The sequence below is a fragment of the Pinus tabuliformis genome, chromosome 9, assembly GCF_031772625.1.
Source record: "Pinus tabuliformis cultivar Carrire ecotype Pingquan chromosome 9, CPIR1, whole genome shotgun sequence".
Classification (NCBI taxonomy): Eukaryota; Viridiplantae; Streptophyta; class Pinopsida; order Pinales; family Pinaceae; genus Pinus; species Pinus tabuliformis.
The window spans coordinates 677,716,869-677,737,590 of NC_142307.1; positions in this window are offsets into that span (position 1 = coordinate 677,716,869).

Here is a 20,722-nt window from a genome sequence, read left to right on the forward strand (position 1 = left end):
GAACGAGTGATAAAACGGGTAGCAGCTGATTCCAGGTAAGGTTTGGAATTTTCCAATCACGACAGTGTCACAAGGATGGCTAGTGAGATCACTCTTTGCAGTTGTTCCTAAAAATGGGTAAACAATCAAATGGAGGTGAATGATCGGCCAATGGAAAAGTGGAGGTTACGGTGCAAACACGACCAAGGCTTTAATGGCTGATAATGGTACATTCACAGTGGTTATTTACCGGAGGATAGTTCATTTTTTAACGAGCTTAAACGCGGATTGAAACACTTGCTCATGTCTTATGTTTATTTTTTAACGAGCTTGAACTATGTGCTAAAACTGCTCGATTATCCAGTCATATGATAAGAATCTCTCATATAAAACGACAACATTTAGATTTTTGCCCCACATCCTTTCTTTATGCAAGTTAGGTGACGACTAATCCTACGAGTTTAAAGGGTTAGCCTACAGGTTTAAAGGGAGGACCTAAAAATTTAAAAAATAAATAGCCGCCCCTTGCTTGCACTCCAAAAGGTTTACATGCCCCCAGGTATAAAATACGATTTCAAGGTTACCCCTCAATTTGCAGACAAAACATTTGTTCTATCAGGAAAAGCCTACCTCTTTCAGGTTACCAAAGATTGTCTCATTCGCGACGCAAACAAAACACTCCCTCAAGCGATGTCTACCGAAATAGACAAAGGTGAGTGACAAAGAGCGCCAAACACATAACTTTGACAAGAGAATCTTATTCTAGAATAACCCCTCTTCCAATGAAGGATGGGGTACAGACTAGTCATATTCTCCCGCGGAAACCTACTCTATACCCGAAGTTTTCCTGCCGAAGCAGACCAAGACGCATGCCCCCTGGGTTCTAGTCATATCCCTCCGAATTACTCGCGCTCATCGGGAGGACGGACCGTGGGTTGAGACACTTCTTGCGTGAGGAGACCATTTAGGGATGGTATATGACTATTTTCCATGCGTGATCCAGGAAATGAAAGCTGGTCCACGAGCTTGACCACTCTTCCTTCGTGCGGAAAACACATTACTCTAAAGAGTGAGGAGATGATGGCTCCAATGCAATAAATATAGTCTCGTCCAAGGAGTAGGTTATAATCCAAGGGTCCTTGAACTACCATTACGTTCATTTGAACAATATTCCCTCTCAATGTTATGGGCACATTGGGAAGGATCCCTAAAGGTCGACTCGTTCCTTTATCAAAGCCTGTCAGATTTCTCATTTCAGGCAAAAGCGATGGCGAACCAAGTGCTTTCCAAGCAGTAGAGGAAAGGATACTCACAGAAGCCCCCTCATCTATGATGGTACCAGCCATGACCATTCTATATATTTGGACGATAATTCTGAATGGTATGCTTGCTGGTAAACGGGGTCTGCCTAGTTGATTCCAGTCGAAGGAGACAACTAGGTTGCTTGGAGGTGGGACCGAATAGACGGCTGAGTACGGCTCTGACGAACTTCCTTCCTATGGTAAAGGAATGGGTAGATTGCCCCCGTGTTCGTCGGAGTCTGTGTTGATGAAGAGAATTTGGATGGTGTCATCCTTGTTTTCTTCAGTGACGGTATCATTCGAAGATAGAACCTCTGAAGGCAAGACCGGGTCAACTGCTGCCTCGACCTTTTGACTTTCGTCAGGTATGGATTCAGCTGGTTCATCTTCAATGACAGGCGCTTCAGCTGACCACTTGAGTGGGCCAGCTGGATTCTCAACTAACGAAGGACTCGGCAAGAGTTTTTTATATCCAGGAGGAAGTCGTAATGTTGAAACCGGACGATCATCCAAAACTCTTTTAGCTTCATCTAAGAAGGGACAACGGTGGATGGCGTGATCGCCTTCGCACAGTTTATAGGGAGATCTAGCTCTCCCTTTTTGTCCTGGGGCTTCACTTTCGCTAGTTGACGGTGTGCTTTCAACATGATCACTAGAGGTTGACGACACCAGATTGTGCAAACGGGGAGACCAGTCCCTTAGTATCCGGGGGATGCAAGGACAATCTCTGTGAAAGTGGTCTCCCTTGCATATGACACATGGCGATTTCGGCCTGGTCGGCGCAGTGTGTGGATTTTCGTTAGACGACACTCGTTTGCCCCCATTCGCTTTTGGCTCCTTCTTGTTCTTCTCTTTCTTCTTCTTTTCCTTCTTCTCCTTAGGAACTTGGCTTTTGGCTTTGCCAGCCCCATCAAGCGAAGAGGAAGGAGGAGAAGAAGAATTAGAGGAAGTAGAAGGTTGGTGGGTAACTTTGGATTCGTCTAATTGCCGATTCGATTGTTCAGGAATAGTGGTGTTCTGAACGACATTGGTTGAGAAGAGCCAGACAGGAAAGCCGATTGTCAGTCCTGGAAGCGACAATGTGGCCATATGGGGTGCACCAACATCTCCCCAAGAGGAGAAGGGACTAGGATTTCCACCAAGGGGAATTCCTTGGTTGGTAGACTCCATTTTCTCAACCTAAAGATCAACGTAGGAAAAGGGTGATGAATATTCCGTTTAAAATAAATTTTTAGACGCTTTAGACACAACTTGTTTTTTCAATTTTAAAGAGTCGAGAAAAAACAAAAGATGACTCTAGTCTCCTTCGATTTTTAATGAGCCTGAAGTGACAAGTGCTCAGATGGACCTTTTCCGTTAAGGAGTCTGAAAAGGAACGAAAGGGACTGCTCTGGAGATCTAGGTAGAGGGTGTGCCAAACCAATCACAAAACTGCAGAATACGTTTTACGATACGGCAGTCAATCTTCCCGAATGTTGTGTTCGGTGCATTGCGATCAGTAGGGCTGCCGACACGGCTTCCTATGGATAAAAGGTTTTAAGCCTATAGGGGTCTCCCAATATATACTCGACGGTACGTGGGAGCACAAATCCATACTGGCACTTATCGTCTCACAGTGGAGGAATCACCCAACCATCAGTGAGGCCAACAGTTACCAGGTTTTACGACGTCGGAACACGTCTCTAGCCTAGACCTCTATGTTGTGCGTTAAGTTCCAAAGCGTTGTTAGATTCATTCAATTTATTTTAAGTTGATCTTTCTTAGAAGTTTGCCTTTTGGGTTCACCACGAGATGTAGATGTAATTCCTAAATTCAATCTAAAGATGATAAGCAAATCTTTTATCTCTTTTCGACAATGAAAATCCTAGCTACAAGGGGAAAAGAAAGACACAATCTTTTCTCAAAGAGCAAAGAGCACACTGTAAATGCACTTTTCCTAAATCAAACCATACAAACTATCAATATGAAAATGCACAAGTGCATGTATTTGTTTTTCACTTTCTTAATATTGATGCCTAAAAAGAAAGTTGATGTACAAATCTAAATTCGCTTTCAAATGACAAACACAAACAAGCTTCTTTTCGAAATCAAAAGGTAGAGAAGATTACGACACTTTACGATTTTCGAAATAAACACTTGTTTCGACACTAGAAAGTGACAAATTCAAACCAAAGGCAAAAGCAAAAATATAATCGACTATCAACAGCAAATAAACTTTCTCCTAAGACCAAAATCGACAGTTATGACAAATCTAAATCAAAGGACGACAGTGTGACTATTTCACTTTTGCAATGGAAAACTGTAAATGATGCCACAAACACACAAAAACACCTACAATATTTTTGTACAAAGGAGGCGGAATTAAGGCAGAGAAAAGGAGTTTTCAGATAGGTGCACTCACTGGTCACAGGCTGCAAAAAACAGAGACAAAACTATACAAAATGAAGCAAAGAACCTCAGCTGCACAAGGCAAGGGCTGATCAGCGCACCTGTTGCACAGAGAAACTGAATTGCAGCGCAGGTAGCTCACTCGGGACCTGCGTTGAAATGCAGAATCTCTTCACAAAGCCTGCGCTGGGGCAGAAACGAGACTTCTATCCGGGTTTTGGGTCACAGTTTGCAGTTTAATCTATGGTTTTTGGCCGAGTAAAAGCAATCAATAAGGTACAATCAGAGGGATGATTTAAAGGAGGACTAAGAGCTATCACAAAGGGCAATCAGATCATTTTTGAATCCACTGTTCAAATCATAAACAGATCCAGTGAGTGGATCGAAGTAGCAGGTGTCTACTTTGCATTTGAAAATGGCAAATGCAGTTCGATTGCTACTTCTAAGTCTATGAAACAAACAGTAAGAGAAACACAAATAAACTAATTAGACAATCTTCCCCAGCGGAGTTGCCATTTTGTTGTGGGGAAAAGTGCCTATTCAAGACGACCCTATCCACCTAAGGTGTGACAATGCCTTAGCAACAAATAGAGAAAACTACTTTTGTATTCTTCTTTATGAACAATGAATGAAGAGGAATAAGATGAACCAACCTGTGTCTTGCGCTAGTCCTTTAATCCAATCTCTCTTCTCTTTGACAGCTCCCAGCTAGCTGCTCCCTTACTTGCCCAGCTTCACCGAGTTCCTGCAAGATCACAGAAGAGGAAAACTACACAAAGACACGGATTCATATTCATAAATATCTTAGGATCAGATTTAAGCTAAACATACTAATGCAACAAACATCAATGATACACAAGCATGTAGGAGAAACTCAAATAGTTTTATTGATATAACAAGAAGATCCATGAGGAGATACAACCAAGTGAGTCCCGCTCCAGCATCAACCTCCCAGCAAAGGAATCCCTTCCTCACCTCCAACAAAGCATAAATCACCCAATGCACTGATCTCAATCTCAAACCAACAGCAATTCTCTGCAATGTACAAAATTCCAGCCTCTGGATCTCTGGGATGAGGGATCCATATATAGATGTATGCATATAGGATGAGTCAGCTTGTCATCTGACTAGTGTCCTTTCTCTGTCAGTTCTTACTTTCACTTGGAGGCTGAGAGCCTCTTACTCATCCTTGGTCGAACTCAGTGAGGCAAGTGTCATGGAGGAAGATTCTGGAAGCTTCCATTGTCTTTACACCTCGCGGAATGGCACTGCCATTTGTCATTTCCCGCTCAGCGCACCCTGGTAGTGCATTTAGGTGCGTTGCAACGCACCTAGCTAGTGTACTGGGGTGCTATGCAACACAGGTAGCTAGTGGAGCCACTGAAATGATCCTGATTTGACTGATTCTGAGCAGTTTCTGGTGGAGAACTTCTGGGAGAAGCTATAGTTTGATGACCTTGTTCCTTTAGGGGCAGGAACAAAACTTTTAGGGACTTTGGATCTCTTGGTTTATGGACATTTCATGCTTATAGCTGTAAGGCACAAAAATGTCTATAACAGGCAGGTCGGGGATGACAGAGTTGGTCGCAAGATGGCAGGAATAAATGAAAGAGGGGTTAGGATGTTTCTATTCTATGAAATAGATGGGTCCGAGATGTTTTTTAATTTTGATACCATATTAAATAACACAAAATAAATATTGAATGTATTTATTATTCATAATGATATACATTTATACAATGTGTGTGACTCTTGGTTTTCATATACCAAGTGGTCTTTTAGACACCAATAACTATTCAAATTTCACACCCAAAACCTTTAAGGAATTAGGTGTCCAACATAAGAGATATTGGGAAAAGATCTAAGATCAATAACCTACCTCCCAATCCCATGAACAAAATACCCGTCCTGCGTTAAAATAATTTCTTACCACCGTGGTTGGAGGAAATGACCAAGGATTAAAATGATGATTTTTCAGATAGACCTGACAATGGGCAATCCAAGGAGTTATAAACAAATTGGTGGAATATTTAATGACCAAGGATTAAAATGATGATTTTTCAGATAGACCTGACAATGGGCAATCCAAGGAGTTATAAACAAATTGGTGGAATATTTATGAATCTAGAATGTATGGCATGAAGGTGGAATATTATAGTTGTAATGGCATTAACAAGTAGCTTACCCATGTAGTATCAATAGTTATATTGAAAATTATAACCTACACTGGTAAATGCTAAATTAATAATGGTTAATAGGAAAATTAAATTAGGTAGTCTTGCTTTGAAAATAACTAATAAATTGAGATGTAAAGTGGATAAATTAAATGCTTAAATTTGCATAAATTTTGGTGGGTAGTAACCATTAGTAAGTCTCAACATTTACAATTTTACTCCTACATAAGTGCTAAGAAAAACATAAAAAAGGGTGGGAAGTACCTCTTAGTTAGTATATATATTTACACCTTATTCCTATTCATATTTATGTAAAGATTTTTTATTAAATTGTGGTGAAAAGTAACTAATGGTAAATATGTTATTTACCTCAGTATGAGTTATTTTCAAAGATTTTATTTTTGGATGTTTTTCCTCCAAAGCTTAAGAATAAAAAATAACAATATAAATATCTAAAAATCATGCGTGAATATTGCAAACATATTCATAAATTATGACATAAAATATGTGAGATAATTATCCACATGGCATTATATTGTGCAAATGTTAAAATATGACCTTCAAGTTATGGTCCAATCAAACGTTTGAAAATTATTAATTTTAAGAATATTAAAAAATAAATACTTATTTTTCAAAGTTAAACATAATAAATTGGATTGCTCAATGTTAAGCTAGTTATCAGTAAGGAAAATCAATTGCTAGAATCTTACCTTGGCAGAAACTAATAACAAAATATTTGATCAAACTAATTACAAATTTATATTGAGATTATAGTCAAAGTTGCCATAAAGTATGAAAAGTATCAAAATAATGAAATGGAGGTCAATGCACTTGCATCAACCCCTATGAAGATCATGTAATATAAAGGATCAATGAGGTGAAAAGTTGTTATTGTCCGCTGGGAGTGAACCATTTTTATGAATTTTTTATTTAGATACCAAGTATTTCTAACTTTATAATGTATTTATGTATTTATATGTAGTTCATTTTGGATAATTGAATCTGAATTTTGTAATTTATTTTGGAAAATTATTGTATTTAATAGTTTTAGAAAAACACCCTGAATACCTCTTAAACTCAAATATGCTAGTCAACTCCTTATGACTTGAGTTTTTGTTAAAACATAAGAATTCAATTAAGGAGGTTGAGTGATTCACTTTACTCGACTTGTGTGCTTTGATCCTCATAATCCATGTATATATTATGATAGTTTGGAAAAAAATGATGAAAGTAGTACATGAATATAAGTTGGCATTATATCATATTAATCTTGCCATGGAATACATTGTACTAAGTAATATTTTCACTAATGGACCTCAATCCATATGACTAACTTGATAGCTAAATAATATTATTGAGTTCCAAAACGAGTGTATACCATTGGGCTTGATGAAATACTCAATTACAAAATGGAATAAGACTATTTTACAATCACGTGACCTTCCTTATAATTGTCGATTTACTTTCCATTTGAGCCCTTTGGTTCTCGAATTATTTCAACTTTATCTTTCTTTACTCATGGCCACCACAAGGTATTCACCTCATTGATCAATATCTTACCACATTCATTTATAAATGACGTTTTAAAATTGTGAAAATAGGTCCAAGATATCATAGATATTGGGATAGGGGGCTTATAGGTATTGGGTTGTATAACAAAACGTGTCTAGTAAAAATATAACATATCAATTAAAAATAAAGGTTATTTTTGTTAAAAATGTGTCTTAAGAGGGGTTTAAAAAAAAGAGTTTGGGAGGTTGTTTTTTATCAATATCTAGTGAGATTAGATATACTCTTTAATATGACATGAACGTAGCTACCAAGAAATGACTTTATTAAGTGGAGACCATGTGCTCACCTAAGAAAATTATGCAAAGGTGAATCCTAATGCCCTTATGGCAAGAGTATATGCATTTTCCTTGTTTGAGATATATTCTTCAACAACTTGGACATTCATATTTTGTTTTTCATTCTCATTCCTCTTAAATGACAACCTTATGGAAACTTTGTGCATGCATTCTAAATCAAAGGTGTCGAATTACATTCAACTTCTTTATCTAGTTGAAGATTCATTAATCACTTAATGAACCACTGTGTTGACCACATTGCATTTCTTGTTGGAGCTCTTATCCCATTTTTAAACTAATGTTTCCTTTAGTTGTGTTCTTCCATCAAATAATTGGAAAATATCACTACGGATCATTTTCTTATTCCTTGAACAATCCTTGTAGATTAAGAATATAGATTATTTAAGAATGTGAAGGTTAGTTGGCTCAGTTTCCCCTCACATTATTCCATTTTTTAAATTTTCCCCAACTACTTAGTGGTAATAATGAATATGATACATTAAGGACACAATCGATGACACTAGATCCACTAGAAGTGGTGATGCAAGTATTTCTATGTGCTCGCCTATTCTGTCTTCCACCTCCACATCAATATTTGCTATATACAATTCTTCCTACTCATTTTTATGTACAAAATCTATATATTAGGGCTTGAGATATGAAGAAATTCTCTGTTACATGATGAAGGTCATGGATCTTAATTGGCTTTGTGTGGAAATTATAAGTCTCAGACTCTAGAGCTACTTATTCCTCACAGGCGAAGTTGAATATTTGATAGCCTTTAATTTATATAAGCAACTTTGGGCCACAATTATTTCTTGCTCTTTTTTAATGCCATCATTGCCCTATGTACTATGGTCTGAAGGGTAATCTCTTATAATAGTGGTTGAACCAAATTATATGCTATGAAAGTGTGGGGAATAATTGACAACCCATATTCCCTCTTATCACAATTTTGATCCAATAAATACCATGTGCCAATTTAGTATCTTCCTTGGTGCTTTTATCAACTTCTAGTGACATCTTAACAATAAAAAATTAGCGTCCTCGGTTTTTCTTCGTTCTTGCTATAAATTTGCAAAGCCAATGAAACTTCCATGAGATAATCTTTACCTTAAATGCAGCAACAAACTTAAGATGCCTGAAATTGGTTTCTTTATTCTTGGACAGAAGGTACGAATTGAAAGAAATTCAGGAATCATTTTTCCTCAAATTCCCCTCTTTAAGGGTGTTGAACCTTTTTGGCATACCAATGAAATCATTGCCAACATCACTGTGTCAATTGACGCAACTTGAGTGGCTCATGTTGGATCTGACGGAGATTGACGAGATATGCGAAGATATTGGGAATATTTCACATCTTCAGTTTTTGCATCTTTGGCACTGTGGAAAGCTAAAATCGCTTCCTTCTCAAATGGGAGAACTTAAAAATCTGAAGCATCTCCAGATGTGGTTTTGTGATCCAAGCTTAGTCACCGATAAACTTCGCAGAAAGCTTCCAAACTGCAAGATTGACATTCTGTAGAAAGCTTCTAAAGTGCAATATTGTAATGTCAATACACACATGAGACGTCGAGATTATTTTAACAAATGTTTTTCAAATATCTTTTCCATAAAATGTTTTTCTTTTAAATGTGTAAATTATATATAATATGCTATATGTGATTTTAAATTTTGATATTTTTGTTGATAATTTTGAAAATAAGGAGTAAATAGATATTTTTGCGGTATTTTTTTGCAATGGAAATTCTGGTCATATTTTGAAAAAATATGGTAGGGACTTTTGTAAATCCAAGTTAAAACTGTTAAACTTCAATTGACTAGAGGTTTTTGATGGTGCTGAATAGATTTCCACTATCAAAAACATAATTTAAACATTACCTCACCATTTTTTTAAAATTATTTTCCGACTACTTTTCAATAATTTTTTTGCCACGCGATTTAAAAATAGAAGAAAATAAACCGTTTCATTATCGGTTAGATGAGCGGTGCCCAAACATTATCCAAATGACGTGGCTTTCGCATTATGATTTCCATGATCTAATAAAGTATACCATTTACCTCATCGACTCTATTTGCCCATTTGGTTTTTCTCATGGTATTATTTTATGCACTCCATTCACTCCTGTGACACTATCATGGCAGGACATTGTCCTACGCTGTTTGATATGAAATAAAATTTGAAACTATTCATAACATATATATTTATACGAATAATAATATGTTCATAATCATATTTTAGAATTCTAATATTATCGCAGCAGTATAGCGTATTCGAAATATACACACGAGGCTTTTCGTGAGAATCAGCACGAGGGTTTTCGATAACAGCTTCAAAGTAGTGTAGCAGTTACCTTTGGTGGCTCGGGACTACCTCATGGCAGCGCGGTAGGGGAGGGGAGAGATCCCCTCCTTCAGTAATATTACAGCTGGAACGTCTGGAACCAATAGTGGATCTGGGGGAGCGATGTGTTGGAAATAATACTGAGAGGGGGGGTGAATCAGTATTATCTAGCAATTTAACAAATCTTCTTTATTTGATCTTTTGAATTATTCTTGCATATCAGTACCATAAAATAATGAGCATGAACAAAGAAAATAGACAGTCACACCAAAGAACACAAGATGTAAGGTGGAAACCCAATGTGGGAGAAAACCACCTGCTGCAATATGTCTCTATCTTCTTTCAATTCAGAAATTCTTTTACAATGATTTTGTACTGGTGCAGTCCTTTACCAGTACGCAGGCTGCAACCTGCAGAGAGCTACAACTCTCTCTCGTTTTCCAGTCTCTCCTGGAAGGGAGCTACAACCCCCTACTTCTTTTCATGAAGAATCAAATGATCAACAAGTATACAACAGTTACAGTCCACTACAGTTATCAGATCAGTAATCACAGAAATAACCCAGAACACCTTATGAACAGAAAAATGCAGTCAACAGATCATCTTAAGACAGGGACGCAATTTTTCTTTCTGTGGCCTGCGACTGGACGCAGTTTACCTTCTGCTGCTCTGCGTGCCGACGCACTGTTCCTTTAAACTGCTCTGCGTACCGGCGCACCCAACAATACTATCGCGCCGCGTCTTTTGCTTCAGAGACGCATCCAATAATACTATCGCGCCGCGTCTTTCGCTTCAGAGATGCACCTGAGCCCTTACTGTACTGCGTCTCGGCGCACTTGCCCTTCACTGAACCTGCGTCCCTTCAGATATAAAAGATATGAAGACTTCAGAACTAGCCCAAACAGTCAGATCTGCAGATCTGATCATGCGCCATAGAGATCACAGTCCATTAGAAGATTCGCCCTCATAGATCTGGACTAGATCTCACCAAAAGATATTCAACCAAAGACGATGATTAATCCAAATGAACTCCTTTGCTTTATATAGGCAAGCTCCTCCCCAAAACATGGAACAATACCACGAGCCGACACCATAGAAACACAAAACCGTCGGCTAGATACCACACAAGAAACCCCCACGTGCTTTTCTCTGTCTTGAAATGTGTGCACTGGGTGGACGCACCCCCTGAACGGCTGGCCTGCGTCCCTGGACGCGGGTTCTGCATGGTATACCTGCGGGGACACACTTTCTGAACAGATTGCCTGCGTCCTTCTTAAAAATAGAGAGCTGATCATCAAGAATAGTAATCTACCACCTGATCTACCACCTGAATGGGTTGCCATCAAGGACAACACCTGAATCATAATGCCAACACGATGGAGCGGCCTCACGGTATTCCAGTTATGGGATCTCAATGGCAGGCTAGGCTGGTGAACAAGTGTCTCCCCAGAGCTCAGAAAAAACCCAGGTATGTCATCCCAAATAACACGTTAGAAGATTATCGGTGTTATATGAGGGACCACGCATTAATCTGTAAATTTATCGGTTACTGGCCCTCTGAAAGGGACTTAACGAGATGGATCCATCAGAAGTGGAAGCCAATGGGACATATTGATCTGAAATTGGGAGCTAAGGGATTTTTCACTGTCATCTTCACAAACTTACAGGATAAAGAACGGGTCTTTGAAAATGGTCCCTACTTTCTGAACAATGCAGGTTTGTTCATACGATACTGGGAGGATCGCTATAACCCTAATGAGGAAAAAATCATGGCAGCCCCGTTATGGGTGCGGCTATTTGGGCTCCCTGATGAATTCTGGAACCCTGGAATTCTGGAAGGAATTGGAAATTCTATAGGCACTTTTGTGAAGGTTGCGGAATCTACGAAACGGGGCAAATATAATTCTTATGCCCGAATTTGTGTATATATGAACATTTCGGCCCCCCTTCCAGAGTCTATCGAGCTTGAATATCAGGATGAACTCTGGCAACAGCCCATTGATTACGAGCATATACCATTTCGTTGTAGGCGTTGTCATGTGTACGGTCATCTTGTAAGAGATTGTCCACTAGTAAATGCGGATACAGTTGAACCGGAATTGAAGAAGGTTAGTCAAACACGTGCAGGTGAGGAAGGGGTCGAACAAGAATTCCAGGAGGTTCAGAGGAAACGGAAACAAACCACGGGGGTTCCCGCCAAGAATACTAAGGTTGCGAATTCCCCAATTGAGAGTATGAACCGCTTCAATATCCTCCACGAATCTAAGGAGCAGACCGCTGAGGAACCCCAGGACAACCAGGATACGGAAGTTCATGAATCCAACCCAATACAACCAGAACACTCGGTTAATGTGGCTGCTCCGATGGAAATTATAAAGGATGGTAAGAGGAAAAGCAGGAGTCCAAGCCGCGAACCAGATGGGGAGGTAGAAGTAAGAAATGACGTTGCTATAGATAACTTGAAAAAAGGAAAAGAGGTGGTAAAGGAAATCGGAACCGAGGAAGAACAAATATTGAAGAAATTACTTGCTGACTGGAAAAAACTCGATGAACGGTTTATCCCAGAACAAGAGAAGCAATTATACAAGGAGACTTTTCAGCGCTATAAAGAGAAGAGGATAGCTGCTGTCGATAATCCGGATTTACCGAATCTGGAAGGAGAAAGTCCAGGTAAGAGTGGTAGGAAAAAAGGTAGAAGAACTTTGAATGAATCAATTCAAGCCGTTGGAGAGACTCTTGTTAATTCAGGACGGGTGATACCTCTATCAGAGGTTTTTTTACCAACCTCCAAAAGTTATAAATGATTGTTCTTAGCTGGAATATAAGGGGTTTAAATAGTCGTGGTAAACAGAGATATTTGAAGGAACGAATCCAGACAGGTAAGCCGAGTATTATGGTACTACAGGAAACGAAAATGGAAAGTCAGACGTTGATAGACATTATTCGGAAATTGAAAATAGGTTATGAGGTTATGGCCTTAGATGCTACTGCAACCGCTGGAGGCCTGGCTATTTTGTGGAACCCTGAGCAGGTAATTTTTGAACATTGGTATACTATGCCTAGGATACTCTCTGGTTTGTTTCGAATGGTAGGGATGAGGGAACGGATTTTGTTTACTGGGGTGTATGGGCCTAATATTTGTAGGGATCGCAAAGACTTTCTGAGGAACCTCCACATGATGAGAAGTTTCAGTCCCCACTCCCCGTGGATAATAGGTGGGGATTTTAATATGATAAGGACTTTAGATGAAAAGAGAGGGGGGCTACGGAGAGAGGACGGGTCAATGGAGGAATTTAATGATATGATCAGAGATCTACGGTTAGTCGATATTCCCACAAGTAATGGGACCTATACCTGGAATAATCGACGGGGGGGTCAGAACCAAATTGCATCCAGATTGGATCGATTTTTGCTATCAGAACAAATTCTCAACAGTGATGTGTTTATTGAAGCGCAGATTCTACCTACCTTGGGGTCCGATCACTGGCCCATCCGGTTAGAGATTGATATGAAACAGGTCAAAGGGAGAAGACCTTTCCGTTTTGAATCTTTCTGGTTGCGGGATCCAAAGTTTATCACAAATTTGGAAGAATGGTGGAAACGAAGTAACATTATTGGCAGAGGTAAAATGCATACCATTCAGCTGAAGCTCAAGGCAATCAAACAGCAAATTAAGGACTGGAATCGTAAAGAATTTGGTAACATTTTTGAGGCAAAGCATAAACTAGAAGGTGAAATGGAGAACATCCAACAGAGGATAATCTTGGAGGGTCGAGATGAAGAAAAGAGTCGGGAGGAAGGCCGAATTCTAAGTTTGCTAGAGGAACGCAGAAAACAAGAGGAGATTTTGTGGAGACAGAAATCAAGAATCCGCTGGCTACGGGAAGGGGAGCGCAATACAAAATTTTTTCACCAAGCCACGATCCAACATCGGCAGAGGAATCGGATTTTTTCACTAAAGAATGAGGAAGGAGAACGAGTGTTAGAGCAGAAAGATATTGAAAACCTCTTACTTGATTATTTTAAAGGAATTTTAACGGAGGATCAACAGGACCGAACGCAGGCTATTCATCAAATCTGTCGGGAGATACCGAGATTAGTTACCCAGGATCAAAATAAGGCACTCATGCGGATAGTAACTATGGAAGAATTAGAAGAAGTGGTTATGAATATGAGTAAGAATAAGGCCCCAGGTCCGGATGGGTATACGGCGGAATTTTTTCAGGCTAGCTGGCACTTTATAGGAAACGAAGTATTGGAGGCGGTGGAAGAATCACGAATGAGACAGTATATATGGCCAGGTATTAATTCAACCTTCTTGACTCTCATTCCTAAAAGTAACACCTCGGATGAACCTAAGGGATTCAGACCCATTGCGTTATGCAATGTCATTTACAAGATTATCTCTACTCTGATTGTCAAAAGACTGAAGCATATTTTACCAAATCTAATATCGCCGGAGCAAACTGGTTTTGTGGAGGGACGCCAAATACTAGACGGTATAGTGGTTTCGCAGGAGGTGATACATTCTTTAAAGGTGCGGAAAAAGCAGGGAATGCTTATGAAGCTGGATTTATCTAAGGCTTATGACCGATTAAATTGGAGGTATCTTCAAGACGTATTGGGCGCTTTTGGGTTTGACAACAGATGGATACATTGGATTACCAGTATGATTTCTACTCCTCATTTCTCAATATTGGTCAATGGTATCCCATCAGCCTCTTTTAATGTAACCAGGGGTATTCGGCAGGGGGATCCGATCTCCCCTTTTTTATTCATATTAGCTATGGAAGGGTTAAGCCGTCTGATCAAGAGGGAGGTAAGCGAACATAGAATCAAAGGTCTCAGATTGTGGGGACCTAATTTAGCTATCACACACCAACAATTTGTTGACGACTTGATGCTATTCGGAGAAGCGTCGATCAGAGAGGTTAGAAATTTCAAATCTGTTTTAGCAGTTTTTATGATGGCTTCAGGTATGACGATTAATAATGACAAGTCTTGCACCTTCATTTTTAATACTCCTGCAATTGTCAAAGCGCATTTAACTAGAGTCTTAGGCTTCAGACTGGGTGAATTACCAACTAAATATCTGGGTGTCCAACTTGATATCTACTCCCACCGTCTAAAAAATTGGCAGAATTTGTTGGAAAGGGTTAGAAAACGCCTGGCTAATTGGTCATTTCGAACATTGAATTTGGCTAGTCGCATTGTTCTTTTAAAATCTGTTTTATTGTCTATTCCCATATATTCCTTATCTATCATGGCAGCGCCCAAAGGCGTTTTATCTAAAATGCGGGAAATATTTGGAAAATTTTTGTGGAGTGGTACGCAACAGCAACGGAAATGGGTCCTTGTTTCATGGATGAAGGTTATCCAAAGCAAAGCGGAGGGCGGTTTAGGAATTCGCGATCCTGAAATTATTAACCAGGTCTTCGGAGCAAAGTTGTGGTGGAGATGGGTACAGGGGGGTATTGATCTATGGAAAAGAATTTGGAATTTAAAATATAATATGCCAGGCACAGTTGAAGATCGCTTACGTTTAGTAGAAACTCCCCGAGGGTCACAAATATGGAACTTTGCAAGCAATAATAAAGATATCGTCGGGGATTTAGCTTTCTGGGAAATCCGTGAGGGTGGTACAGCAAATTTTTGGGATGAAGGGTGGCAGCAGCGGCATAAATTAAATGGAGACCATACTCTTCAGGATGTTCAAGTGCTAGGACAGAGGGCAGGTATGATACATATCAAAGATTACTGGCGTCAAGGAGATGTACATGGTATTTGGCGAATATGGAAGCCGCCTAGGGAATGGGCAAATGGTATCAGTATGGAGACAGAACATCGGTATACCCGGGAAATGGATTCACGTAAAATTAAGATTAGAGGTGGTAATGACATTCTAAGGTGGGGTAAAACAATGAGAGGTATGTTCACTGTCAAAGAAGCATATCACTGGAAGTCGAGGGGGGTAAGGGTTGGCGATCAACTGGAATGGAACAAGATCTGGGAGGCTAAATGGTGGCCCAAAATAACGTTCTTTGTGTGGCTGGTTTGTAATGGCCGGATCTTAACATGGGAAAACATTCAAAAACGTGGTATGCATGGACCATCCCGATGTTATCTGTGCTTTCATGAGGAAGAAAATCTGGAGCATTTACTAAATCGATGTCTCTATGCTCAGAGTATATGGGAGGAAATCAGAGTATTATTTGGTCACACAAATAGGGATCCAACTAATCTCAGGGTTACCTTGTTCCATTGGGGTAAAGGGAATTTTCAGAGTAAAGTTGTTCGGAGATTGTGGACTCTGGTGATTGGCTTTGCAATATGGGAAGTCTGGAAGGAGCGCAATCGGCGAATTTTTAGAGGACAAGCTTCTCCACAAGTAACAGTTTGGGAAACAATCTGTAGATCAATCAAGGAGACAGTTTTATCTGAAGCATGGGATGAGAATGATTGGAAAGTGCCCCAGGAGGAGCAACGAATCCTCGTAAGGTTGTCTCTAGATTACACAATGATTTTCCCTAACCCGGATCGGGGAAATAGATATCAGCTACATAGTCCAAATCACTTCAGATTGCCAGGGGATACGCGAATCAAACTGACATTTGATGGGGCGTCAAAGGGTAATCCGGGAAACGCTGGATGGGGTGGCCTATTTAGAGATAATTCAGGGCGAACACGGTGGGTGTATGCGGAATGGGGCGGAGATATGACCAACAATGAAGCAGAACTATGGGGCCTCTATAATGGACTTCGAATTGCAGTTCGAAATGGCTACCGGAATCTTGAGGTGGAAGGGGATTCCAAAATTACAGTTGACATGCTATGCAAACTGCGGAATGGCAAACGGTGGGACCAAGTGGCGACGAGCTGGCGAACAGCTGCGATCATACAAGACATCGCAGAATTGCTCAATCGGATTGAGTATATGATGGTTACTCACGTCCTACGAAATGGTAATCAAGCTGCAGATTTCTTAGCCAATTGGAGTAGCGAGGCGTCGGGAAGAATAATGGATGAGAGCTGGGATGCATATCATGAGGATCCACGATGGAGCGCACTACGCAATATATTACAAATGGATTATGATGCGGCCATGGCATTACAAGAAAATCATTAATTGTTTCCCTATTCAGAAAGGGAGGCGTCCTGACATGGTAGTTAATGATCGACAGGGGTTTATGCACCGCGTGGATAGCGATAAACATAGGGGCGGCGATCGTGATCACCAAACGAGCGGGATGATTTTCCCAATGCAGGCTTTGGGTACGTTGTCGAGGACACCAGCGCGATGTGATGAGAACATTGGGTACGATTCACATCATCGTAAAATTAATGGGGCAAGTGTTAACGCAGGCGTCAGACGAGTTTTCTTTATTAAGTTGGAAGGGTGGTGGATGAGGGCCATCAGACGCTCTGTCTGTAAATGCGAAGCGTATCGTCTGCAACTTATAGCAATTCCCTGTATCAAGAGAGAGCGTGAGTGTAGAATGCAACCCACGACAGTGCCGAGTATGGATGGGCGAAGGGTGCAGGAAGACGGCCGTTGGACACGGAGTAAGGGTAAGCCTGAAGAACAGACAGGAAAAGGTCTGTCTGAGGACGCAAAGGGCAAAGGTGTTGCAGCGGAGTTCTTACCTCGCGTCTATTTGGATATCCCTGACGAATCTGAGGAGGATTTTGACATACATGAGTATTTAGTGGACGAGGATCAGCGACGGGGGACAGGAGGGAAGATTGGGAAGCGGATACGTCGGAGTGAAGACCTCGAGGAACCAGAAGACTCCGAGGAGGCTAGGGGTGGCCGACGTGGAAGAGGGCGGCCACCGAAAGTTCGGGGGACTCAACGGGGCCGGGGAACGAGCAGTGAAGAAGGTGGTAGAGGGAGTAGGCAACCTCAGCGCAGGGTTAGAGGCAGGGCCAGGCGGGACATGAACAGGAAACTCACTGAAGCAGAGGAAGCTTATAATCATGGAACTAGCCAACATATGAGGACAGTTATTGATCATTTGGAAGAGGAAGCTATGCAGGCAGCTTCAGACCCAGAGATGGAGGACTGGCAGAATTACATACCCGATCCTGGACATACTAGAGGAAGGTTGTCTTTATACAAACAATCTCTGCATGCTTACTGGGGCATGAAACGGCTCCTGGCTAAGGCCATGGAGCAAATTGCAGTTGAAATGGTGGAATTACTCCATGGATTCCCTACTTTTAAAAGGGAATTAAGGAATATACAGATGACTCTGAATGTCCAGAACCATAAGCTGGACAAAATTCTACAGTTGCTCAAGGAAAATGGTTTCGAGATCAAGGCAGAAGGTGGACCACAGCTGGATATCCCAACTTACTAAGGAATGGACTATGCTGTCAACAGGTTTTTGGAAACTTTTTTTGTTTGTCAATTTTTGTAATCCTCAATGGAATTGTCTCAAACAAGATACAGTTTGCTTGTGAAACTTATAGTAGAAAATTTTGTATGGATAGATAGTTTGGATATGTATTTCTTGTGGATGGCAGTCAAAAACTATCGATGGTTCCTGGTTTCCCTTAAGGGCGGGCAATGACCTGTTTATTTTTGTATATAGCTTGTTTGTAAGTTTTACGTTGTGGAAGTAATAGAATTTCTACCTCAGTTTACAGAAAAAAAAATATATTTATACGAATAATAAAACATTAATAACATGATAAAACACATAGCTTTTTAAAATTAAAATAAATTTTAAAAATACACGAAAACATGCATAACAAGAAAAATAAAAATAGGCAGCATCTTTTTAATTAGTGCATAGCTCTAATGTTTTATAGACTTTTTTTTTTAATAATTAATGTATGGTTTGTTTTCAATAATTAATGTGTGTTATTTATTTATTTAATTGGTTTATGATTTTAATTTATTTAATCTATTTAGCTTATTATGGATTTAATTTTTTTTCATAATTATTATCAATTTTTTGTCATTCTATTTTGTATCATCTCTAAGTTTCAATTCAAAGTGAGTCATAATGTATAATCCAAAAGGAGTTCATTTTTTATTCATTCTATTTTTTTTATCATCTTTAAGTTTCAACTCAAAGAGATTCATAATGTATAATCCAAAAGGAGTTATGTCGTAATGTATAGAATTTTAATGTTGAAGTTTTTAAATGTAGTTTCAAAGACTCAAAATTTATTTGGTCAATTTATTGAGCTATATTTTGTCCCATGGGTTTCCATCATCTTGGAAATCCCATATCATTCTCAAGTTTATAAAATTTGAGAACAAAGTGACTATATCATATCTTTATTTTGACTTCTATTATAGAAGAGGATAAAGAAAACCATATTGTTGCCTTGTGGGCTTTACTAGGGCATGTCCTACATTGTTTGATAAAATTATAATATAAATTTTGAAAGTATTCATAAAATGTATATGTATACGAATAATAAGACTTTATGATAGATTCTTTGGCATAAATCACATGAAATTTCATTTGTCAATGCGTTTCGAACCAACTAGTGTGGTTCATCGCCAGGACAAGTTGAAGAATCAGATCTAGCTTTGCATATTGAATAGTCAGAGCAGAACATCCAATGGCTATTTACTCTATTTGATAACTTTTTAACTAATTATTAATTTAAATTAATTAATTTATTTTATGATATATTCATTTATAGTCCCTTTAACCTCGATTTTAATAAGAATACAACTAACTAGCAATTTGATATTTATTTGCATTAACTTAATTATTAAAATATAGGTCATGCCCTTAATCCTGTCCAACTAACCGTCTCCTGGTCAAATTTAGTCGTTAGTCAATATAGCCGTTGCTTGGTCCAGTAATATAGCCGTTGAATGTTCTGCTTTGACTATTTAATATGCAAAGCTAGATCTGATTCTTCAACTTGTCCTGACGATGAACCACACTGGTTGGTTCGAAACGCATTGACAAATGAAATTTCATGTGATTTACGCCGAAGAAACTCTCATAAATTTGATATGGATCACAGAAGCCTCAATTCAACGAATAATAAGACATTAATAACTTAATAAAATACATAGCTCTTTTAAATTAATATAAATTTTAAAAATACTGGAAAACATGCATGCATAAGAAGGCAAAGAGTCAGTATCTTGTTAATGTTTTTTTTTTTAATAATTACTGCGTTATTTTTTATTTTTTATTAAGTTGGTTTATGATTTTAGTTTATTTATTGCGTCTAGCTAACTATGAATTTAAATTATTTTCATAATCATTATTATTCTTTTCTAGTTATTAGTTTCTTTGTGTAATTTTTGAGTTTCAATCTAAAGGGAGTCATAATGTGGAGAAGTTTAATGTTGAAGTTTTTAAATGTGGTCTCAAAGACTTCGAATCTATCTAGTCAACTTATTTAGCTACATTTTGTCCCATGGGTTTCCACCATCTTGGAAATCCTATATCATTCTTTAGTTTATAAAATTTGAGAACAAAGGGACCTTGGAAATTAGTCTAAAAAGTTGAGGATTAAAAATATGAATGTGATCCTTTTGAAAATACCCACCTTAATATGAATCTCAAATTTGAAATTATCATACCATTATGATTGGCCTCACCTTGAGTGAGATCATTGTCAAAACTTTAGACATATTCATTTGCAAATGGGTGAAGAGTAATAGATTGAGGGAAAAAGGACATTTAGGCTTTAGGAGAAACCCTAGAC